General features: G+C 39.6%; 1 protein-coding gene across 31 annotated transcripts in view; it reads left to right on the top strand.

The window, feature by feature from the left end:
* Nucleotides 1-16,912, top strand: part of MAP2 (microtubule associated protein 2) — a 325,226-nt gene that overhangs the window by 242,103 nt on the left and 66,211 nt on the right. The gene's annotated exons all lie outside the window — the stretch shown is intronic.

The following is a 16,912-nucleotide window of genomic DNA, read 5'->3' as shown; positions in this document are numbered from 1 at the left end:
GCAAGAGACACTTGTCTTTGTACTCCTCACCTGGTTACCGCCACATACGTATGACACCATCTGAACCAAATAGGTTTATCTTGGTCTCATCAGACAGGACATGGTTCCAGTAATCCATGTTCTTAGTCTGCTTGTCTTCAGCAAACTATTTATGGGCTTTCTTGTGCATCATCTTTAGAAGAGGCTTCCTTTTGGGATGACAACCACGCAGACCAATTTGATGCAGTGTGCGGCGTATGGTCTGAGCACTGACAGGCTGACCCCCCACCACTTCAACCTCTGCAGCAATGCTGGCAGCACTCATATGTCTATTTCCCAAAGACAACCTCTGGATATGACACTGAACACGGTCTTGGCCACCGTGCTGCAGCTCAGTTTCAGGGTCTTGGCCTAGGCCATCTTTATGCAGAGTAACAATTATTTTTTTCAGGTCCTCAAAGAATTCTTTGCCATGAGGTGCCATGTTGAACTTCCAGTGACCAGTATGAGAGAGTGAGAGCAACAACACCAAATTTAACACACCTGCTCCCCATTCACACCTGATACCTTGTAACACTAATGAGTTACATGACACCGGGGAGGGAAAATGGCTAATTGGGCCCAACTTGGACATTTAAACTTATGGGTACAGGGACACTTACTTACCTTGTCCCCTGGATCCTGCGATGTTCTCCCCGCTGTGTGTGCAAGCCGTCCTCCGCTCGATTTACACAGTGCCCGAGTGCCGCTGAGCTCCGTTCCCTGCGACGTTACGATGCACGGGAACGGAGATTGGCACCAAATTGAATAAAGTAAAAACACAAAACACATACAGTATACTGTAATCTGTAAGATTACAGTACTGTATAAAAAAATACACATGCCCTTTGTCCCTAGTGGTCTGTCCAGTGCCCTGCATGTAGTGTAGGGGACAAGGTAAGTAAGTGTCCCTGTACCCATAAGTTTTTCTGCCTGGAATTTGGAGATTGTTCATAGCAACCAAAAAGTGTCCCTTTATGTCAAAAGCTAGAAAACAGCCATAATAAATTAGAATCACTTGCAGAATTGAGCGATAGAGATTTGCGGGGAGATCCGCCATCAAACACTAACACTAAATCTAATGACAGCGACAATTCTGCAAATGAGCAAATTTCAATGTTTTTGGATCTGATTACATTATTGAATAATTTTTATTATTATTTATAGTTATTTATTATATTATAAACTTTATCATACCCGGGATGTCTACTAGACTCTGGTTTGAACAGATTTAAGAGAGTTATTCCTAAGAATTTCAGGCATACAATATAAAACACCAAATTTCCATGCAAAATAATTGCACCGTTTTCAGCACCTAAAATCAGAAATAATCATACCGCCAGGGAGGTTAATGGCTGTGTGTTGAGTTATTTTGAGGGGACAGCAAATTTACACTGTTATACAAGCTGTACACTCAATAATTTACATTGTAGTAAAGTGTAATTTCTTCAGTGTTATTTATAAAAGGGATAAGGTTTTGACAGCTCAGAACTAAGCCTTATGCCACGTACACACGACTGGACTTTCCGGCAGACTAGGTCTGACGGAATCAGTCCATCGGGCAATCCGATCATGTGTGGGCTAATCCGTTAGTTTTTCGGAAAAAAAATCAGACGGACCTAGAAATAGAAAAATAGAACATGTTTCAAATCTGTCGGACGGCTCAAGTCGGGAAAACCATTTGTATGTAAGCTGGTCCGACGGACTGAATATGACGCAACGGAAGCCATTGGCTACTGGCTTTTGAACTTTCTTTTTTAGTCCCGTCTTACGTCATCACGTTAAAAATGAATGGACTTAGTCTGTTCGTGTGTGGCCAATTCCGTTCGTTCAGAAAGTCTGTTAGAACTCCACCGAAAGTCCGTTGGAAAGACCATCGGACCTAGTCTGCCGGCAAGTCTGGTCGTGTGTCCGCGACATTATTCCCACCATTCAACACTAGCTGTGCAAATGCAACCTTGAAACCTGTTTCTTTCCCCATTATACTTAATATGTTCTCTGTTTGAACTTCAGTAGTGTACTGACTTTAAACATAAAAATTGGCAAAATGCAGAAAGCTTAGGATCCTATCTGCCTGTGTCACGATGGCAGTATTGTCTAGTTATTTTAAAAATGTAAACATTGTAATAAAAGTTCTGGATGGCAACCTCAATTTGTTTTCAAAGTAAATGAGACATGTAATCTGGCACTTATTCTCAGTCATAATTGTCTGAGTCACCACCAGTGGAAAACAACCATGGGACATCATTATATAATAAGTAAACCATTTCACTTACCCCACTCATTTTAGAGAAGCATAGAGCCTATTCTGAAATGCTTATGAATCTGTGAATGAACTGGTCAACCCCATAAACCATCTGGACATTGCTTGTTTCTGATGCTGCTTTTGCAGCCTTGTTCTATAAGTCAGTATCCATAGCTATTAATTTAGGATGAGGACATATTGTTACTGGTAAACCTTGTAAAAAAAGAGAACCAACAAAAAAAAAAAACAATCTGGTTCCTACTTGCTACAGATACAATATCTTTAAATTGTAACTGTCACTCATAATCACCCTTTTCTTTCTTTTTTTTTCCACAATAGGTTTTATTGAGAAAGGATATTGTTGCATATACAAAAAAAGTACACAATAAGAGTTGTATAATATACAGAAAGAACATAAGAAAACAGGTTTTTACATGAATAATTCAAAACAGAAGCCTAAGTATAATGGCATTGATGAACATGGATAGTAGATAAACAATATGCAAGAATACTATAATACCTGGAATAAAATCAAATGGGTATCCATTAAGAAAAAAAAAAGGGGGGGGGGGCTTAATGGAATGTATAGAGAACATAATTGGATTCTGATCGGAGGATAGATTAACTATTGGATAAAAATAGATTATTTTTAATAGGTCATATTGGAGTGCATGAGATAATACATTATGGTACCAGTAAACTGTCTGTACTCATTCGAGATCACAAAGATAGTATTCCAAGTTTTAGATTCTTTGACCATTGCCAATGTTTCCTCCACATAGGACTTTACTCTGTTAACCACTCTTTTACAGTAGGAACCTGAGTAGGTTTCCAATGATGTGGTATGGGTGTTTTAGCGGTGTTCAACAAATGTCTCCAGAGAGAATTGTATTTTTTGTAAGAAAATTACATAATATGAAGTAGGCAGCAGGCCAGATCTAAAGTCAGTTTTGTAGCCATAATATGGGATATCCACTTCTTAATCTGTTCCCAATAACTTGGTATTTTAGGGCAGGACCACCAAATGTGTATGAAGGTACCTATGCCTCACATACATCTCCAACATAGATTAGATAAGTGGGGAAACCATTTTTTAACTTTAATTGGAGTTGCATACTATTGACTAAGAACTTTAAATTAAGTTTCCCGCATGCTCAGGGAGCTCTTACGTTCAAAGACAAATGCCTTTTTTCCAGTGCTCATCAGAGATGCTAATTTGTCGATCAGATTCGCAGGCGTTCTTGTCTCCTTTTTCTGTCATATGGAAATATCATAATGTGGTAACTTCTTCGTGTTGTGTAACATAACTATAATTTTTTTCTAGTACAGAAAAGTTTGATAAATGTTTTTGAATGTGGTGTGTGTTGCACTTGACACAAAACTTAGGCGGCAAGCTTTTATTTGATAAATGTACTTAAGAATAAGGGATCTCTCTCACCCGGTGAGATTAAGCTTTAGCAAAAAAAATGGGCTCCAGTAAGACATAATGAAACTTGAAAGAATGAGGAGAAAATAAACAAGCTAAGAAGCAAAAATGTACAGACTACTTTAAATTTGGCAGACTATGTGTTTTTCGCTGTCTGTACCCTTCCTGTTCCTTGAACTTTGGGTGAACCCTTAGGAAAGTACAGCTTAAAGAATATCTGTACGAAGCCTTCAAGGGTAAACTGAACAACGGGCTCCGCTATTTATAGAGGACGTCCATTAGTTCAGAAGTGTCTGTCCCTTTTTCAGCATGATTAATAGTAAAAACACAATTTCTGCCGCAGTGCTTCTTTCTCTTGTCTCTTGAAATAAGCATCAAACTGGAAGATATGAGTCTTCATTGCTCTTGAGGAAATCCCTCAAGGCAGTCTGGTTATTTTAGCTAGTGTTAAGATCTGTGCACATTCATAAAGCTACATTTTCCCTATTGTTCCTTGGTGGGCCTATAATTCTAACAGCATTTATTGGCAAGATTTCAGCCAACTTGTGTACTTAATAGGGTTGCTTTACTGTAGGCAAATAGGCTGTTCACTTTGTACTTTGATTTTGCATTTAATAAAACTGGAGAGGGCAAAATCTGGTGCAGCTATACATAGAAAGCAATCAGCTTCTAAGTTCATAAAAAAAAATATTATTTCCCCAACGCCAGGAATGGAGCTAAGCTATAAGCACTCAACCACTCATGGGACACATAAATGATGAAGTTAAAAAATAACCCATAGAATAAACAAAGGCAATGATACAGACCAAAAATTATACAGACCAAAATGCAGGGGGGGCTTTATGAGTGGGTAGCCCTTACAATTAGGGAAAAGGGAACTGATGACCTAGGGGTGCTGCTGTAAAACATAGAGAGGGGAGGGAGACAACATGACCACTCTGGTGTAGTAAGTTCCAACAAGGTTTAATTACAAAGTTAAAAATGAAACGCCACAAAAGTATAAAAAACACACATATATACATGGGAGATGGTGAGCCGGTGGTGGATGGATGGATGATGAGCTGCTGCACGCACAAAGTCCAGATCTCTGTGCCACTGACTGTTAATAGGGAAATTACTCTGACAGCCCAGTTAGCATGTGTAGTGCCGTGGCTTCCTCGCTCCCAGTTTCATTGGCAAATGGATGGTAATATCCGCCTGGAATTCAGGATCACAGGATGCATTTCGAGGGACCTTCCTCTTCCTCAGCTGACCCCAATGGGCTCCTCATTCTGTTTAAATAGCCCCCCAAAGGGGTTCCCTAGTTGTTTCCTTGGGGGGGCTATTTAAACAGAGTGGCTAGTCCATTGGGGTCAGCTGAGGAAGAGGAAGGTCACTCAAAATGCATCCTGTGACCGTTGACTCTAGGTGGGCATTACCATCCATCGGCCATTGACAGCGGGAACAAGGAAGCCACAGGCTGTCAGAGCTATTTCCCTATTAACAGTCAGTGGCACAGGGATCTGGATTTGTGCCTGCAGCAGCTCATCATCCATCCACCCAGCTGCACCCTTTCAGGACTGCGCCTCCAGCACAGGCTCATGGACTCCCATATATATATATATATCTCTCTCTCTCTATATATATATATATATATATATATATATATGTGTGTGTGTGTGTGTGTGTGTGTGTGTGTGTGTGTGTGTGTGTGTGTGTGTGTGTGTGTGTGTGTTTTTTATACTTTTGTGACTATTCATTTTTAACTTTTCTTTGTCATTAAACATTGTTGGATAAAATAAGATTGAATTAAAAATAAGATTGAATTAAAACATTGTTGGAACTTAATATACCAGATTGGTCATGCTGTCTTCCTTCCTTCCCCTCTCTTAGCTTCTAATTTCAGCTTGTTCCATTAAGCTTTGACAATAAAACCTGGAAGCTGATTGGTTTCTATGCTGAGCTGCACCAGATTTTGCACTCACCAGTTTTAGTAGATAAACCCCACAATTTCTCAGTAAATAGCTTTTCACTTTACAAATTAAAATAACTTATATGTTCATAAACCCTGAATGATACGGGATTAGGCAGAAACACCCTTTTTAAGCCAGTTTACTTAAAAAGGAAACTATAGTAGGATTTAGCCAGCATTATTTTACATTTTATTTTGAAGTTCACGTTTATAGATTGATATTCTATATCATATTTTCATTATCTGTAAAAAAGAATGGTAGGCTTTTTAATAAGAAATCGGAACTACGGGCATACCCCACTTTTAAATACACAATGAGGTTTATTTACTAAAGCTGGAAAGTGCAAAATCAGGCTCACTTCTGCATAGAAACCAATGAGCTTCTAACCTTGGCTTGTTCAATTAAGCTTTGGTAATAAAACCTGGAAGCTCATTGGTTTCGATGCAGAAGTGAGGCTGATTTTGCACTTTCCAGCTTTAGTAAATAAACCCCATTGTGTACGTAAAAGTGGGGTATGCCTATAAATGAATAATAAATGGAAAGCCCACCACTAGCTCTGCACTTGTTGACCAGTGCTGCAGATTGAAGATCTACATGGGCATAGTCTCAGGTAAAAAAAAAAGATAGGGGAAGGTATGTTAAACTGCTCTGAATCATTAAAGTGATACTAAACAGAGAATTGTTAATTGCCATAATTCATTCACATAAATCATGTACATCATGACCCTGTATTTTGTTAAAAAAACACCTTATTCATGCAGCACTGTTGTGTAGTTATATGATCTTTCCCTGTTCTTTGGCATCTGCAGGGACGGGGAAAGATCCATGAGAGGGGCTTCTATAACTCTGCTGATGTGTGCTCTCTATAGTTTGACCCTGTGTTTGGCCAGCCCTGATTGGTGCTGTGCCAGTCCCATGACTAAAAAAACTGTTTCTGTTGTAGGCACTTAGCACCTGTGAGGTAGAATATCAAATACTTTATTCAAATCCATCTATGCTAGATGGACAGCAAACTCTTGTCCAAGTTTCCAATTCCTAAAAAATAGCGTATTTTGCATACAGTATGTTTCATAAATTGTTGCTGTCTATGATTTACAATATTATTTTCTATTGTATGTTCCTCTACATATATTTAACAATTTCCCACTTTTATTTCCTAAAGTGAATCTATAGTCTACTGCCTATAGCCAGTTTATGGCAGTTTATGGACTGTACCATGTCCTCAACCTAATGTTCTGTATTTTCCTATTTTTCTATGTCATGCCAGGGTATTAAAAGTCTTATCTCCACATTTTTATTGTATTACTTTCCTTTCCATTACATTATTGATCATTGACTATCATACATGACAAAAAGGCTTTTGATCCAAGTATCACAAATTGAAAAAATATAGTGAATTCTGTGCAAACCAGTGGTATGGGTTTCCAGTCTGTGACCAGTGCTTCATTGTGAAAGTGAGAAGTATAGGTAAACCACCAACTTTTTTGACAGTATTTCAGTGAATAAACAGGCACTTATCTTCTCTTTCTCCCACTGTTTGAGGTTGCCTGTATGTAGGGTTCTTGACTGTGTGTGCATGGCTTAACTGTATGAATAGGAGCTTTGATGTAGATGATTGCATGTGTGTGCTGCACTAGATTATATGTGTGTGGTACCTCTTTATTTGTTGTACCTGAATTCACTATGTAGGTTGAAAGTTCAGACTCTTCTAAACTACACCATGCTTAGCTATTTCTATGCTTTGGCCATACCAACCATTACACCCAGTAAGCTACTCAAGTGTCAAATGTTTGGTGTCCAAATGGTGCCCAGGGGGGGCTCCAGGTCTTTAACAACCCCTGTGACCCTTGTGGTGTATCTAATTGGAATAACAAGGAAGTGACAAATGTTGCTGAGGCTGGAGAGAAGAAATGTGTTTGGACAGCCATTTTATAATCATGGCAATCGTGCCTAGAGTTCTCTTCCCTTTTGCATTGTTGTTTTCAAAAAGTGATTTGCCCTCTGTGAAAATTGTTACTTATCATATTACTATTGATAATGCTATTGTGTCCTGTCTTGTATCTCTAGTTTCGGGTCCCTTCTCCTCCTTGAGATTCAGTTTCATGACCAGCTTTTTTCTCTCTGTGATGCTGTTATACTTTGCTTGACCAGCTTTTTTTCTTATATCAAGTTTTTAGCTTCCCTTTTTAAATATCTTTTCTTTTCCTTGTTAACTTTATCTCAACAATTTACCTTTGCTGTTTGTACATTCTGTGCTGTAGTTACCACTTTTTATGGATGCAGAACTGGGTCTATGGCTGTATTGTTTAAAGTGGCAGAGTAGAATTATTTTTTTAAAGCTGTCGCATTTTCCCTTTAACTATCTGTTTTGTTTCCTAGTATTTAATAACCGTTGTCTTTAAAATGGTAGGGCAAGGATACTGGTTGGCAGTCAATTAGCTATTGGATGCTCAGTTAGAAATGTATGGCATATAATGTGCAGATAACTAAAAGTAGAGCCAAAACTAAAATCCCATGTGATATCCAGGCATATTACTAAATCAAGATCATACCCCAATATGAGAAATATGTTACTGTTTACTGCAGATTACAAAGGGCAGCTGCAAATGACATCTGGTGGTAATTTTGTCACAGTTCATAAACCTGCAAGATAGTGGCACCTAAAAGTGCCTTATGTTTCAGTGTGTTCTGCATGGTAAATTGCATGGTAAATTTACAGCGCTTTGCAACAAATACTTTGTAACACATTGATGTGTCACACTTGAGTTGCACTTCAGTTTAAGAGCCTGATTCATGCAGTGAGCTATATACATGGATGACTGGTCTGCTTATCGAAATGAGGAATATTTATGGTTCAGATGTACAGTAGCAGGCTAAATGTTGTTTGTTCATAGCACACAATTTGATGTGTGGTCTGTATGGTAGGTTATCTGTCAGTAATTCTATCCATAAAAATGTAACCTCATTCTAAACTCTTTCCTTGTTCTAAACTACAACCACATTTGTCACTTCTAGATTAGCTGTTAGCTAAAGATTCCTAAGGATTCCTCATACTTTTACTTGACATTCAGTCTGCTACTTTCACCCTATTTAAAGGCATATTCGTGGTACATTCACAAAACATTCACTTAACATTTGTTTATAACATTCCCTGATATTTGCCAGCATTGTTTTTTTGCAAATGCAAACAGTTGTTTATTGTAACATTCAACCCTTAAAAATGTGAACATTACATTCTTTGCACATTCACTAAACATAGATGAAAATAAAGCTCACCGGCGTGAGAGCAAGAGTGATACCAATATTGTGAGTGTGTATCTGTGTATATAAGGGGCAGCAGCAGTGCAGTCCCTTGCCATGTGTATATAAATCCTCCTTTAGCATTGATGGAGTGCTTTAGATGGGTTGCAAACTTGTGGTAAGCACCATTCTTGAACCATGCTATTCAGCAACCCCAGGGCCCAGGACAGAGTTCAGGAAAGGGGGAGAAAGTAGCTGATTGCCCCCTCTCTCATAAACCAGTTAACAGTGCACACAGGTCAGAAATAGTAAAATTAAAAAAACACCTACACATTTGAAAAATACATGTAGGGATATTGATATTATTTATTGTCATTCCAAAACATGTTATACATTAAAACCCACTAAATATTCAGACCCCAGCTAACAATAATACAGTCAAGACAAACAAAAGAAAATAATTAAAAACAAATAAAATAACATTGCAATAATTAAAAAATGATAATAATAATAATAATAATGTGAAAAAAGCAGTTTTATCAATGCGGATTTTCAGCAATGCCCTTAAAATAAATACTAATATACAGTATATTACCAATAATTTATGGTGATTCAGAAATGATCAATCTCACAGCATAAGGAAAAAGCTGTTTCTAGGTCTTTTGGTTCTAGCCCTGATGATGCATAACCTCAGACATGAAGGGAGGGGGGACAAACAGAACATAGGCAGGATAGGAGGAATCCCTCAAAATATTAGGTGTCATCTTCCTACACCTGTAAATAGTATTGATGATGGGCATATTGATACCAGTAATCCTCTGGGCTTTCTTAGCCACCCATTGCTGTACCTGTTTAACAGATAAATTACTCTAACAAATGCAAGAAGTAAGTACACTCTCTGCCACACACCTATAAAATGAGATGTGGACTGGAGCAACAGGGCCAGCACACTTTATTTCCTCAAAAAGTAAAGGTGTTGATAGGCCTTCTGTACTATGCTGGCTGCATTAGTGCTCCAGGTAATGCTACCAGAGATATGCACACCCAAATATTTAAATCAAGGTCTTTCTAAAATCCACAATCATGTGTTTTAATGTTCTTAAATTAACCAACACCTTCCACGTTCAGTAGTGTCTCTTGGCGGGTCTCCTTTGACACAGAATCCCAAAAGACAGAGCAAATGATCTCTTCATCTCTTCTCAAGTTGAGTGGGACCAGTACCGCAATTTTTTTTTTTAAAGAGGACACTGCTGCCCAAGAAATTCAAAGAAGGCAACAAAGGAGTGGTCACCAGAAATGCCTGTAGGCTCTCGATTACTAACTGGCCATGCCTAGATTTGTGCTGTGTCTCTGTATGAAGGCAGCATTGGTAATTTGATGACTGGTGAGCTAGTATTTGAAAGCAGCAGCAGGAGAGGATGAGAAATCCCAGATCCACATATGAAATTCAGAACCTGATCTCATTTTGCAGATGAGGCCTTAATGACAGTCTTTTGACAGGCTCAATCCCTGTACTACAAATTAGTCAGTCAACAGTCTTTATGCACAATGCACATTTCTTATAGAAGATTAATCAACCACTCATGGTGTCCTTGAAAGAGCCACTTCACCACCTCCATGGGAACTGTTGCTGCATGAACCCTTAGCTTTTGTGAACTAAATAAATGAACAATTTACACTTAGAAATATGGGCGTTTTGAAAACTGCTGTGTAAATGGTTCAGTTGGGAAGGCTCATCACTGAGAGAATGGGGGTTTAAAAAGTTTGAAACAAGGTATAAAAGTATATTGCTAAAAAAACGAATAAAAACAATATATTTTTATTGCTAGCAAAACTGTAGCATTAAAAACTTGGAAGATTGGAACCCCTAAAGTTATAATTGTCTTTTAAATGTCTCTCTTTGGCAATTTGAAACATTAAAGGGTCTGGCTCAGATTTCTTGATGGGCCAGATATTTACCAGACATGGGCGCCGCCAATAAATTCGTTTCGTTCTGTTCCGTTATGGTTCGTATTAAAATGAATTTGTACTTTGTATTTCGTGTCCGAAATTCAATTTCAATTCGTACGAAATACGAATTGTCGTTAGGTTCGTTAACTTGTACGAACGTTCGTTACGATGAATTTAAAGGCAAAAATATGCCTCAATATGACAGTCGATGCTGATGGAAGTTTGGTTTTTATCCGAAATACGAAATTCTGTTGAAGAATTTCCTATCCGAAATACGAATTTTCGTTAGATGAGGGGCTCCCACCATCCCTGTGCTGTGCTGACTTCCTCCTGGGGATTCGTAAATAAAAGTTCGTATTTCGTACAAAATTCGGACGCATGGCAATTCGTATTTCGGATCCTCCCGAACGTACGAATTTAGGGAAATTCGTACGAATTTGAGATTCGTACGAAACGAATCGCACATGTCTAATATTTACTACTTTCTTTGGCAAGGTTAGAACACTTTAGTAACTTCCCTTATGGGACATAATTTTATTGTAAATACAGTATCTCACAAAAGTGAGTACACCCTCACATTTTTGTTAATATTTTATTATATCTTTTCATGTGACAACACTGAATAAATGACACTTTGCTACAATGTAAAGTAGTGAGTGTACAGCTTTTATAACAGTGCAAATTTGCTGTCCCCTTATAATAACTCAACACGTAGCCATTAATGTCTAAACCACTGGCAACAAAAGTGAGTAACAGTTAAAATGCCAAAATTGGGCTCATTGGCCATTTTCCCTCCCCCGGTGTCATGTGACTTGTTAGTGTTACAAGGCCTCAGGTGTGAATGGGTAGCAGGTGTGTTAAAATGGATGTTATCACTCTCACTCTCTCATACTGGTCACTGGAAGTTCAACATGGCACCTCATGGCAAAGAACTCTCTGAGGATCTGAAAAAAAAGAACTGTTGCTCTACATAAAGTTGGCTAAGACCCTGAAACTGAACTGCAGCACAGTTACCATACAGTGGTTTAACAGGACAAGTTCCACTGAGAACATGCCTCGTCATGGTCGTCCAAAGAAGTTGAGTGCATGTGCTCTCCATCATATCCAGAGGTTGTCTTTGGGAAATAGACGTATGAGTACTACCAGCATTGCTGCAGAGGTTGAAGGGGTGGGGGGTCAACCTGTCAGTGCTCAGACCATACGCCACACACTGCATCAAATTGGTCTGCATGGCTGTTGTCCCAGAAGGACCTCTTCTGAGACAACAGAAGTTGATGCACAAGAAAGTCCCCAAACAGTTTGCTGAAGACAAGCAGACTAAGGACATGGATTACTGGAACCATGTTCTGTGGTCTGACGAGACCAAGATAAACGTATTTGGTTCAGATGGTGTCAAGCGTGTGTGGAGTACAAAGACAAGTGGGTCTTGCCTACAGTCAAGCATGGTGGTGGAAGTGTCATGGTCTGGGGCTGCATGAGTGCTTACGGCACTAGGAAGCAACAGTTTATTGAGGGAACCATGAATGCCAACATGTAATGTGACATACTGAAACAGAGCATGAGCCCCTCACTTCAGAGACTGGCCCGCAGGGGCAGTATTCTAACATCAACGATCCCAAACACACCTCCAAGACGACCACTGCCTTGCTAAAGAAGCTGAGGGTAAAGGTAATGGACTGGCCAAGCATGCCTCCAGACCTAAACCCTACTGAGCATCTGTGGGGCATCCTCAAATGGAAGGTGGAGGATCGCAAGGTCTCTAACATCCACCAGCTCCGTGATGTTGTCATAGAGGAGTGGAAGAGGATTCCAGTGGCAACCTGTGAAGCTCTAGTGAACCCCATGCCTACGAGGGTTAAGGCAGTGCTGGAAAATAATGGTGGCCGCACAAAATATTAACACTTTGGGCCCAATTTGGGCATTTTCACTTAGAGGTGTACTCACTTTTGTTGCCAGTGGTTTCGATATTAATGGCTGTATGTTGGGTTATTTTGAGACGACCGCAAATTGCCACTGTTATACAACCTGTACTCTCACTGCTTTACATTGTAGCAAAGTGTAATTTCTTCAGTGTTGTCACATGAAAAGATGTAATAAAATATTTACAAAAATGTGAGGGGGTGTACTCACTTTGTGAAATACTTTATATACCGTATATACTCGAGTATAGGCCGACCCGAATATAAGCCGAGGCCCCCAATTTACCCCCAAAAAAACTGGCAAACTTATTGACTCGTGTATAAGCCGAGGGTAAGACATGCCTGTCCATCCCTGTGTGTGTGTCCGTCCATCCCTGTGTGTCCGTCCATCCCTGTGTGTCCGTCCATCCCTGTGTGTCCGTCCATCCATCCCTGTGTGTGTGTGTGTCCATCCATCCATCCATCCCTGTGTGTGTGTGTCTCCATCCATCCATCCATCCATCCCTGTGTGTGTGTGTCTCCATCCATCCATCCATCCCTGTGTGTGTGTGTATCCATCCGTGTGTGTGTGTGTGTGTGTGTGTGTGTGTGTGTGTGTGTGTGTGTGTCCAGCCTACCTGTGTCCCGAGCCTTTGTCCCGAGCCTCCGTCCCGTGCCGAGCCTCCTTGCCTCCGTGCCTCGCCGCCGTGCCTTGCCTCCGTCCCGTCCCGTCCCGTCCCGTCCCGTGCCGTGCCTTGCCTTGCCTCCGTCCCGTGCCCTCTTCGTTCGTCGGCGCCTCGGCGGCCATTGTAAAATTCAAAAGCTGCGCCGCCGCCTTCGCCTGTGATAGGCGGAACACTGAATTTCCCAGCAGCCTGTGTTCCGCCTATCACGTACATCGTATCATCCTCGTCCGTAGTACGAGGATGATACGAAGTCCGTGATAGGCGGAACACAGGCTGCTGGGAAATTCAGTGTTCCGCCTATCACAGGCGAAGGCGGAGCCGGAGGCGCGGCTTTTGAACTATAGAATGGCCGCTGTCTGTCTGCTCGACACGCTGATCGAGCGGGCAGACAGCGATGACTCGAGTATAAGCCGAGGGGGGCACTTTCAGCCTCAAAAAAGAGGCTGAAAATCTCGGCTTATACTCGAGTATATACGGTAAATTGCAAAGTTGCATAACACTTTATGTTTGCTGTCAAAAAATGTTCTGATGAGTGAATCTTTCTAGCATGAACGGTCTTGCAGACTTGGTGAATTACATAATCGTATTTAAAGAACGCCAGTGAAACAGAATGAGATTACCGCAGTTCACTTCCCTGTGGAATAATGTCCCAGAGTAATTGTGCTGGAAAAGCTACATATCAAAAAGCCAAACTATTTACAGTCACTTACAGTTTACTAGGTCATCTACTAAAAAAAAAAAAAAACATGGGGGAATTAAAGAACAAATCTTCTAAGCACATTTTTTAAACATTTAAAATAGCGACATAATACAACTCCATTTTAACAAAAAATTATATTCCTTTGTTTTTAGCTATCAAGTATGCATGCAGAAATTTGGTAATCACATTTCTTTCTAATATTTTATAATAGATCTGAAGCAGGAATAGGTGCTGTGAAATGATGGGTCTGATTTCTGATATATGGAGCAAAAAAGAAAAGCTTCTTATTTGTTCTAAAGCAAATACCAGTTCTGATATCAAATAGGTGTTTTTTTTTACAGCATGATTTCTTAGATGTAAACATTCTCTAGCTTTAACATTTCAATATGAATATAATTAAATTTTACTTGTAATGCATTTAAAATATAAATGATCAATCTAAATTAAAACGGTGTTTAAGCTATGGATTTCTAAATAGTACAGTTTAACGACTTACCTGTGTACCTGTGTAACGACCGCTTGGACTTACGACCTGCTCTCCCCACCTGAACGATGCGCTGTACATCATTGTATTGTACAGTACAGTACAGAAATTTTGTTTGTGTTCTGTACTTATGCAAATTAAACAAACGTTATTGAGCTGGAGTTTTGTGTTTAGACCTTTTTTTCCACAATACAGTACAGTAGTTAAGAATGCTTAAACTATTGATTACTTGTGACTCCTCGTTTAACAACCAATTCATTCAACAACCTGGATGTTGACCTGACTAATCCTCGTTAATTGAGGAGAGCCTGTAAGCATTAAAATAAGCCCTCACTGACTTATATTGCTGCAGGCACTGTGGGACAATACATGCTTAGATTTTTCAGCACAAGCTTTTCAGTTTTACTTTCACATACTTTCACATTACTCTCAATAGCTTAACCCCTCACTGCCAGCAGTGAGTTGGCAGCCTAACAGCCTTCAAATTTCTAATCTAAACACAGAGCAGGTACATGGGAAGTATGGAGAGTTCTGAGACCACAATTGAAGGTCTTTATTGCTTGTATTATACATTTTAAGGATGAATTATTCCACAGTGCTCACAACTACAAAGGTTATTTAAGCCTTTTTAATGCTAATTGACTGTTTGTTAGAAATTTGTACCTATTTATATGACCATAACCTGGCCACAATTCTACATTAAGGATATACAGTGCCTTGAAAAAAGTATTTATACCCCTTAAAGATTTTCCACATTTTGTCATGTTACAACCAAAAACATAAATGTATTTTATTGGGATTTTATGTGATAGACCAACACAAAGTGGCACATAATTGTGAAGTGGAAGGAAAATGATAAATGGTTTTCAAAATTTTCTACAAATAAATACCTGAAAAGTGTGGCCTGCATTTGTATTCAGCCCCCTTTACTCTGATACCCCTAACTAAAGTCTAGTGAAACCAATTGCCTTCTGAAGTCCCCTAATTATTAAATAGAGTCTACCTGTGCGTAACTTAAACTCAGGATAAGTACAGCTGTTCTGTGAAGCCCTCAGAGATTTGTTAGAAAACCTTAGTGAACAAACAACATCATGAAGGCCAAGAAACACACCAGACAGGTCAGGGATAAAGTTGTGGAGAAGTTAAAAGCAGGGTTAGGTTATAAAAAAAATCCCAAGCTTTGAACATATCACAGAGCATTGTTCAATCCATCATGCAAAAATGGAAAGAGTATGGCAGAACTGCAAACCTACCAAGACATGGCCATCCACCTAAACTGACAGGCCGGGAAAAGAGAGCATTATTCAGAGAAGGAGCTAAGAGGCCCATGGTAACTCTAGAGAAGCTGCAGAGATCCACAGCTCAGGTGGGAGGATCTGTCCACAAGACAACTATTAGTTGTGCACTCCACAAATCTGGCCTTTATGGAATATTGGCAAGAAGAAATTCATTGTTGAAAGAAAGCCATAAGAAGTCCCGTTTGCAGTTTGCGAGAAGCCATGTGGAGGACACAGCAAACATGTCGAAGAAGGTGTTCTGGTCAGATGAGACCAAAATTGAACTTTTTGGCCTAAAAGCAAAACGCCATGTGTGGCATAAAACTAACACTGCAATCACCCTAAACACACCATCCCCACCGTGAAACATAGTGGTGGCAGAATCATGTTGTGGGGATGCTTTTCTTCAGCAGGGAAGCTGGTCAGAGTTCATGGGAAGATGGATAGAGCCAAATACAAGGCAATTTTAGAAGAAAACCTGTTAGAGTCTGCAAAAGACTTGAGACGGGGCAGAGGTTCACCTTCCAGCATGACAATGACCCTAAACATATAGCCAGAGCTACAATGGAATGTGTTAGAACGGACCAGTCAAAGTCCAGGCTTAAATCCATTTGAGAATCTGTGGCAAGAGTTGAAAATTGCTGTTCACATACACTCTCCATCCAATCTGACAGAGCTTGAACTATTTTGGAAAGAAGAATGGGCAAAAATGTCACTCTCTAGTTGTGCAAAACTGGTAGAGACATCCCCAAAAAGACCTGCAGCTGTAATTGCAGTGAAAGGTGGTTTTACAATGTCTTTATTTAGCTATTTATTTGTAAAAAAAGCTTTGAAAACCATTTATAATTTTTCCTTCTACTTAACAATTATGTGCCACTTTGTGTGGGTCTATCACATAAAATCCCAATAAAATAGATTTATGTTTTTGGGTGCAACATAACAAAATGTGGAACATTTCAAGGGGTATGAATACTTTTTCAAGGCAATTGATGTAAAAGTACATTAATTGTGGTTGTCCTAAAATAAAACATCATCT

Source organism: Lithobates pipiens, unplaced genomic scaffold (assembly GCF_037356315.1).
Source record: "Lithobates pipiens isolate NorthernLeopardFrog02 unplaced genomic scaffold, aLitPip1_a1.2 Scaffold_22, whole genome shotgun sequence".
In the NCBI taxonomy this organism is placed as follows: domain Eukaryota; kingdom Metazoa; phylum Chordata; class Amphibia; order Anura; family Ranidae; genus Lithobates; species Lithobates pipiens.
This window is presented reverse-complemented; position numbering and strand designations above follow the sequence as displayed.